Source organism: Paroedura picta, chromosome 13, assembly GCF_049243985.1.
Source record: "Paroedura picta isolate Pp20150507F chromosome 13, Ppicta_v3.0, whole genome shotgun sequence".
In the NCBI taxonomy this organism is placed as follows: domain Eukaryota; kingdom Metazoa; phylum Chordata; class Lepidosauria; order Squamata; family Gekkonidae; genus Paroedura; species Paroedura picta.
In genome coordinates, this window is record NC_135381.1 from 43,154,684 (window position 1) to 43,162,319 (window position 7,636).

Genomic DNA, 7,636 nt, shown 5'->3' on the forward strand with positions numbered 1-7,636 from the left:
TATTATTATTGGATTGGATTTATTATTGAATTTATACATACAGATTTAAGTGAGTAGCCATGTGGGTCTGAAGCATCACGCCAAAAGAAAATCAGAGTCCAGGGGCACCTTTAAGACCAACAGAGATTTATTTAAGGTGTGAGCTTTTGAGTGCAAGCTGTATTAGTCTGAGGAAGAGGGCTTGCACTCGAAAGCTCACGCCTCAAATAAATCTTTGTTGGTCTTAGAGGTGCCCCTGGACTCTGGTTCAGATACATACAATTGTACATATTTTTCTTTCAATTTATGGGGGAGATGACTTATTTGATAGGGCAGGTTCTGGCCCTGCAGAGTATTCGTAGTGGCAGAACCCTCAGCCAGCAAATATTTTTTAGTCCTTCCTGGAACCTAATTTTCCCAGCGAACCTAATTTTAAGCAGTAGCCCATCCATGAAGTCAAAAAAGACATTATTGCAATAAAAGACAACAGGAAACAACCAAAGAAAGAGCAGGATCACTTATGAACATTTTAATTAATTATACGTTAACAAACAAAACGGGCCAGCCAAGCAGTCCCGATCCAAGCGTCAGGAGACAGCGATGGCCCAAGTGGTCTCCTGGCTTGTTGTCCTGGTGGTCCCCTGGAGGTTAAACAGACCGAAATTCCAGCATCACACATTGTGCCCTGAGAACATCTGGGCCACCCTGGCCACTAAAAGCCTCGCCTCTCTCTAACCCGCCAGCACATCGTGAAATCTCCTGTTAACATCCCCCAGGAGTTAGAGCGGAGCCTCTTGCCTCGTAGTAAATCTCCCCTTCAGCACGTAATGAAATGTTCTTCCACACATTGCTGCTGCTTGGGGGGCAACGGTAGGAGGACATCTAGAGTTCTGGCCCTCATGGCCACTTCGTTTTGACCACCGAGAGTCTGACTTGATGTGCCCCTGGCCAAATACGGCACGGCTGGGCTTGGTCCTGCATGGTTGCTCTTGTGCTCTTATGACAGGGCACGCTGTGCTAAGACAAGTGAGGTGTCAGATTTACACACATGGACCTACTCCTGAACGGTGTAATTGGTGGAAATGTGCTTCTCGGTGTGGGAGTAGAAAATGACCATACTCACCTCCGTCCGCCTCCCGCCTCTGCTTCCACCCCATGCCACGGCTGGAGGGGGCCGCTCTTCCCCCTCAGGCCCTGGTGTCCTCGTGACACCAGGGGGGTCTTCTCCACTGGGGGGAAGAGCGGAGGTCTTCCCTGGGGTGGGGCTGCTGCTGGGGGGGAGGACGAGGGGCCCTGGCTCTCGGACAGTAGCTTTAAGCTTACCCACTTCGAGCCAGGGCCGCCCTTACCAGCCCCCGCCAGGCTGAAGCAGCCCACACCCCGATCCTCCAGCCGCGGTGGGTTGGTCTTCCTGGCCGCCTCTGGGAATTAAAAACAAGAACAGCAAAATGAACAGAGTCACTGGGAGAAGATGACCCCCCCCCCAGCTCTTCCGAGGGCTCTTCCCTTGGGCAACAGTCAGGAACCCCGAGCGGCCACAACCCTCTGCCTTTTGGAGCACGGAAATCCCAGCAGCCCATCCGGGGCCTCGTCACGGTCCGTTCCGATTGCTCAGCCCTGTGGAGCTGCAGAAGGACCTCAGGCAGAGTTAAGGCCTCAGAGGGAGCTTGTGGCCCTGGACAGCTCCAGCCCCCAGATGCCCTCTCAGTTGGGGCACCCCCTCTCCCCGTTGTCCTGCCCATGTGAGGGGGGGGGGGTGGAAAGAGAACCCTTTGGGGCTTCCTGGGACCCTCTGTGCTCTCCCTCTCCCCCTCCCCTCCACGGTGAGTGCTGGCCCCTTTCCTGGCCGCTGGAGGTTCTTACCGTTGTTTGTAAAAATAGGCGGCCGGCGGCCAGGTTCTCCGCTGCGGGGGGCAGATGTTCCCAAAATATTTCTTCCTTTTAGACGGAATCGATCTCTTCCTGCAGAAGAAGTGGAGTCAGAAGAGAACTGAGCTAGTTAATGATCCAGGATCACACACCGGCTAGGGGGAGACCTCCCTCTCCGAACCCACCTTCTTCTTCAGCTAGAGGATTCCCTTGTTCCTACTAGTTCTTCAACACCCCCTTTTAGTGCCAGCCAAGGAGCTTGCTTATTGTCCAAGGAGGTTTATCGGATGAGTACCCAACTGGGGCCTGGGCAATGGCTGTGAGATCAGGAGGAGGAGGAGGAGGATCAGGCATCCTCTCCCGCCAGAAAGCAGACTACAGAAGCTGAGGCCTTTGTCCCAGGCGACCCCCTCGTCTTCAGACGGCCCCTCTAAATCAGTTTGCTCGCTTGGAGGAAACTCCTGACAGCATCAAGGGGGGTGATGAGGGGGGTGAGGTTAATTCTATCCCAAAAAGACCTGCTGGATATTCTGCCCCAAAAGATCTGCTCTAAGACCTCCGTAGCCAAGAGGTTAGTGGAGACCTGAGGAAGAAATGGGCGGAGCTAACTGCCAAAACTGCCTCTTTATCTCTTGGCTCTCTAGAAGAAAGACTGGCTCCTCTCCGCATGGGAGGCCTTGAGCTCCCTTCAGGGGGGACGGCTGGAAACCCTCCCTTGTCCGCCTTCCTCCCCTTCCTCCAGGCTGCAGTTGGAGGAGAAACCTGCCCCTCAAGGAACAGTGTAAAAAACACAAGGCTACATGTCAGTTGAGCCACTTACTCAAGAGGAGAGGCATCCTCCCAGACCTGACCTCCATGGACCTCTTCACAGAGCGGAGTCAGGAGAGAACCTTTATTTGCAGCACCTCCTTCCTGCTGTTCCTGCCGGGTGGGGCAGACCTTTTTGTCAGGGGTCTCTTACAGACCTGCCACCTTGGCATCTTTGGGGCATGTTCTCCACATCCTTCACTGCTCAGATGCCCCCTCCCCAGCTAGCCCGAGTACACAGATTGGGTTACACAATGGAACAGTTATGCAAAACAAGGCTATACGCCGTCTGAGTCCAGTGTACCTGCAGGACCACCTCACTGTCTATTCCCCCCGAAGAGCCTCCAAGCGGATGGTGGTCCCTGGCCCCAAGAAAGCCCGCTTGACCGCATCCTTTCTACACTTTCCTTGAGGCTGGCTTCTCAGGGAGGAGGAGAGGGAGAAGGTGTTTCCTGGCCTGAGAGATTCTTCTAGAGACCTTGAGGGGACCCTAAGCAAGGAATTTACTGAGATGGAGCCTTTGGCTGGTCTTACATTAATTGTAAATGTGGTCCTAGCCTCCCCTTCAACTCCAGGGGTCATCCTGGCTGGACTGCAAAGAAGTATTGAGGGTTTTGGGTTCATTAACAGAGTAGTCTCCTCAGCCAGGTGTTCCTTGTTTTCTTCAGACACATTGGAGTCCAGCGCACCTTTAGGCCCCACAATGTTTGACTCAAGGTGGGAACTTTCGTGCTCATGGTGGCTTCCTCAGCCATGCACAGAATAGCTCCCACCTGGAGTACAACTTTGTTGGGCCTCAACTTTTGCTCTGCTCCTTCAGACCCACTGGGCTCCCTTGTTTTCTTCCAACTGGGACTCACCGCTTGGCTGTACTGGCCTCATCCTGATCCAAATATTTGGAGCAAATGCCCCCACCGGTGCTGGGCAGCAGGATGTCCCACTGGACAGATTGTGATGCGAGAATGGTTCTGGCCATCCCCATGGCAACCCTGCAGCCAATGGGACAGAGGCAGGAAGGAGCCTTGGAGAGGCCGGTGCTGAGGACAGCAGAGGGGCTCAGGGCAGCCAGAAGGAGTGACCAACCAGGCACTGCAGGGCAGAGACAGAGGAGGGGGGAGAAAGAGGGAGTTAGGGGACAGTTTGGGGAACTGGGCTGGAATTCGTTCCCTCTGCTTGGGAGACACTTCTAGGTTGCCACTTCTGTGGGCAGCCTGGGGATCTCCCAGAATTCCAGAGCAGTATTTTACATGAGAAGGTTCTTTTCTGTGGTATTAGGCAGAATAGGAAAGCTTTCCTCCTGTCAAAAGGGATGCATACTCCTGGAATGGATATAACCCTCGATATCTGAAAAATTGGCATGAATAAAGATGCAGCTCTCTGCTTGTCCAGAACTAACTTGCTGCCTGCAGCTTCCAACGCTGCAGAAAACCCCTGATTGGCCAGGGTGTCAGTTCAAAGGCTTCCTCATTCCCAGGTTGCAAGACTTCCCGTAAAGGGGAAACCCTAACTTCTTTCAGCAGAGGTTCCAGAACCCCTAACTTCTCCCGCCAGAGATTTTCCTGTTGGATTTATTCCCCCTCCTCTGCTGTCTCCAATCTCCCCCCCCCCTTCAAGAAAAGAAAGAAAGAGGGTCCTGCTGTGCTTAGCTCCCCCCCCCCCCTTCTGAGCTTCCCTAATCACATGCAGAACATTTTTCTGTTTCAATGGGGACGAGGATAGAGGAAGACCGGAGTTCAAATTGATCTGAATTCAGCAGGATCCACAACAGAATAAACAAAGTAAGTGCAGATTCAGCCCTGGAACTGGTAATACTAGTTGTGTTAGCCTGCTACTTTACTGTTTATAAACAACAGTGGAAACCGCGGGGAGTGTAATTTGCCTCTTCCAACACAAGGTGGTATTCAAGCATTATGCATTCATGCATGCACACAACAGCTAGGCAAGGTAATGAAGCTCTTCAGGTGGCACTTCCTCCCTCCAAGCCCAGGGAAGCATCCACTTGTTCCGGTTACTGCCAGGTATCTCCAACTGTCTGTCCTTTAGAATAATTCTGCATTGAAGATCCTTAAGTCCTTGCATGGGGGAGAAACAGCAAAACAGTTGCTTCTATAAAATCCTTAGAGCAGTGTCCAATAGCACCGTAGATCGCAGCAAGGATTTTAAGGTATAAACTTTTGAGAGCCAAAGCAAGTAGGAATGGGCAGCTCTGAAAGACAGCTCCCGAAGACCAAGACAGCTACCTGATCTTCGATCTGCTCAAGTTTGAGGAGGCCAGGGGCACCTTTAAGGCCAACAAAATTTTAATCTGGGGAGAAACTTTAATCGGCATGTATCTCTCATTCAGTTTTGATAGCCTTAAAATGCCACTGGACACATAATGTGCTCTATTTCTGCAGTCCAACATGGCTACTTCCCTGAATCAGAAGAAGTCATAGAATCATCTTGGAGTTGGAAGGAGTCATTGAGGCCATCTAGTTCAACACCCTGCTCAATGCAGGATCAGCCTCTAGCATCCAGAATAAGTCCCTGTCCAGCCGCTGCTTAAAGACCACCAGTGAGGGGGAGCTCCCCACCTCCACTGGTGAACTAGGCTCACAGAATCCTAGAGTGGGAAGGGACCATCCAGACCATCTAGTCCCACCCCCTGCTCAAGGCAAGATCAGCCTCAAACATCCAGGATAAGTCTGTTTTTTTTTTAAAAACTATATATCCCCCCATGTGAGATTTCAAGATCATATGACAGTGAGAAAAGTGGTTACACCTTTTTGTGGTTATACTTGCCTAGTGGAAACTGCTCCCCATAGAAGGCTAAATCCATTTTATATATCTTATATTTTATATTTTAAGCCATATAATTTGAGTCTATTAGTATTAAAGGTCCATAAAGGTAACTATTTTAAGGGGCCATTTATAAGATACCTTTATGGACCTTTGATACTAATAGACCCAAATTATATGGCTTAAAATATAAAGTATAAGGTATACTACCCGAAGAAGTCACGGCTTACAATCAGGCTGCGTTTTAGCCCCACATCTATTCAACCTATATGTATCTGACCTGGCTGAAAATTTCACAGGAATCCGTTGCCACACTCCAATGCTGGGAAGCTCTCCAGCACCCTTCCTCTTGTACGTGGATGACACGGTCTTCCTCTCTTGCACCAAGGTTGGCCTAAAAACCCTTCTCCAAGTCTTCTCAAACTACTGCAATCAAAATCAACTCCGGATCCACCTCATCAAATCTAAAATCGTTGCATTTTCCAAATCCAGGAAGCTCACCAAGTGGAAAATAAATGAACATTCCATCGAGCAAGTGCACCACTTTAAATATTTAGGAGTCCATTTTCACCACTCTCTGAAATGGGCCTTACGTTGGTACCAAATATCAACCTGCACACATTTCAAGGCAAATGCAATAGCAAGATTCTATTTAACTAAGGGAGGTCGAAACCTCCCTGCTGCTATTAAGATCTTTCAAACCATGCTGATTTCAAAACTCTTCTATGGCATTCCAGTATGGGCCCTAGACCTCCCTGCAGGAGTAGAGAGGCTGCAACCCTACTTCCTTCTGCGTTTATTGGGCCTCCCCAAATGCATCTCTGCCCTCACAATATACTTGGAGACCGGCGTTACCCAACTGGCCACTCTAGCCTGGCTCCATATCTTTAAATACTGGCTCCGCCTGAACTTTAGAGCCCAAACTGGGAGTCTCATCCACCTCATGCTGTCTGATAAGTTTATATCACCCTGGTTCGTGAGGATTAACAACAAACTAGAATCATAGAATCATAGAGTTGGAAGGGGCCACACAGGCCATCTAGTCCAACCCCCTGCTCAACGCAGGATCAGCCCTAAGCATCCTAAAGCATCCAAGAAAAATGTGTATCCAACCTTTGCTTGAAGACTGCCAGTGAGGGGGAGCTCACCACCTCCTTAGGCAGCCTATTCCACTGCTGAACTACTCTGACTGTGAAAATCTTTTTCCTGATATCTAGCCTATATCGTTGTACTTGAAGTTTAAACCCATTACTGCGTGTCCTCTCCTCTGCAACCAACAGAAACAGCATCCTAAAGTCTTTAGGCCTGTCTATTGAGCTTTTAGAAAGCCTTGAAGAGAACCAAGCTTACAATATCATCAGGCAACAAATCCTGGATATCGACTATCAGAACACTATCGCTGGAGCACATAGAACATGCTCTCCCATCTTTTTTGAAATCTATCCCCCAGCAAGAAGGATCCCAGAGTACTTTACATCTTTAAAATCACCTTCCTTGAAGCGATTTTTTTTGCTAGCAAGGCAGAACCTCCTACCAACAGCAGTGACTAAAGGTCGGGATGCTAAAATCCAATATACCGACAGACTCTGCCCATGTCCTGCAAAGAAACCTGAGTCAGTGGAACACGTTCTCCTCTTTTGTGAGCAACACAACCATCTCAGAGAATGGCACACATTTCCTCTTGTGGGGGCAAGCAAGACTCACAGTCCTGCAACATTAGTGCACCTTCTCTTATCGGATCATAACCCTCAAATAACTGAAGGCCTTGCAAAATTCCTTCATGGGATTTTCTCCAAGTGACCTGGGATCTGAACCACCTTGTCTTTTGTATAAAAGTTTTATTATAATTACTAGTAATTAAGCCCGCTGTAGCTGCAATACAGCAGGCGCTAGCTGTTTGTCCTGCCCCCCCCCCGCACCGTGGCCTACCCGGGTGTTTGTCGTCCGTGGTGGGGGCCGCGTTGGTGGTGGCAGTGGCGGGGTATCCTCCATCTTCGGCCGCTGCTCTGTTGGGCAGGGGCTGGCCTGACGCGGCGAGAGGCACTTCGCGTCTCTCACCGCGTCAGGCCAGCGGCAAGAGAGCAACTGTGAGCCGCACTCTGCGCAACTCGCAGTTGCTCCCTTCGCCAGGGCGGGAATCGGCCGGGCCAATGGTCTGTCCAGAGGAAGGGGCCAATTGGGACCCTTCCTCATCCCAGACAGA

The 7,636-nt window shown here is 50.3% G+C and overlaps 1 long non-coding RNA gene across 1 annotated transcript; it reads right to left on the reverse strand.

The window, feature by feature from the left end:
* Positions 1-239: 239 nt before the first annotated feature.
* On the reverse strand, positions 240-1,943 carry LOC143822814 (uncharacterized). The gene is made up of 3 exons (XR_013226266.1): positions 1,843-1,943; positions 1,103-1,400; positions 240-620 (listed from the first exon to the last, which is right to left on the reverse strand). It is a non-coding gene; the product is annotated as an uncharacterized LOC143822814 (long non-coding RNA).
* Positions 1,944-7,636: the final 5,693 nt, after the last annotated feature.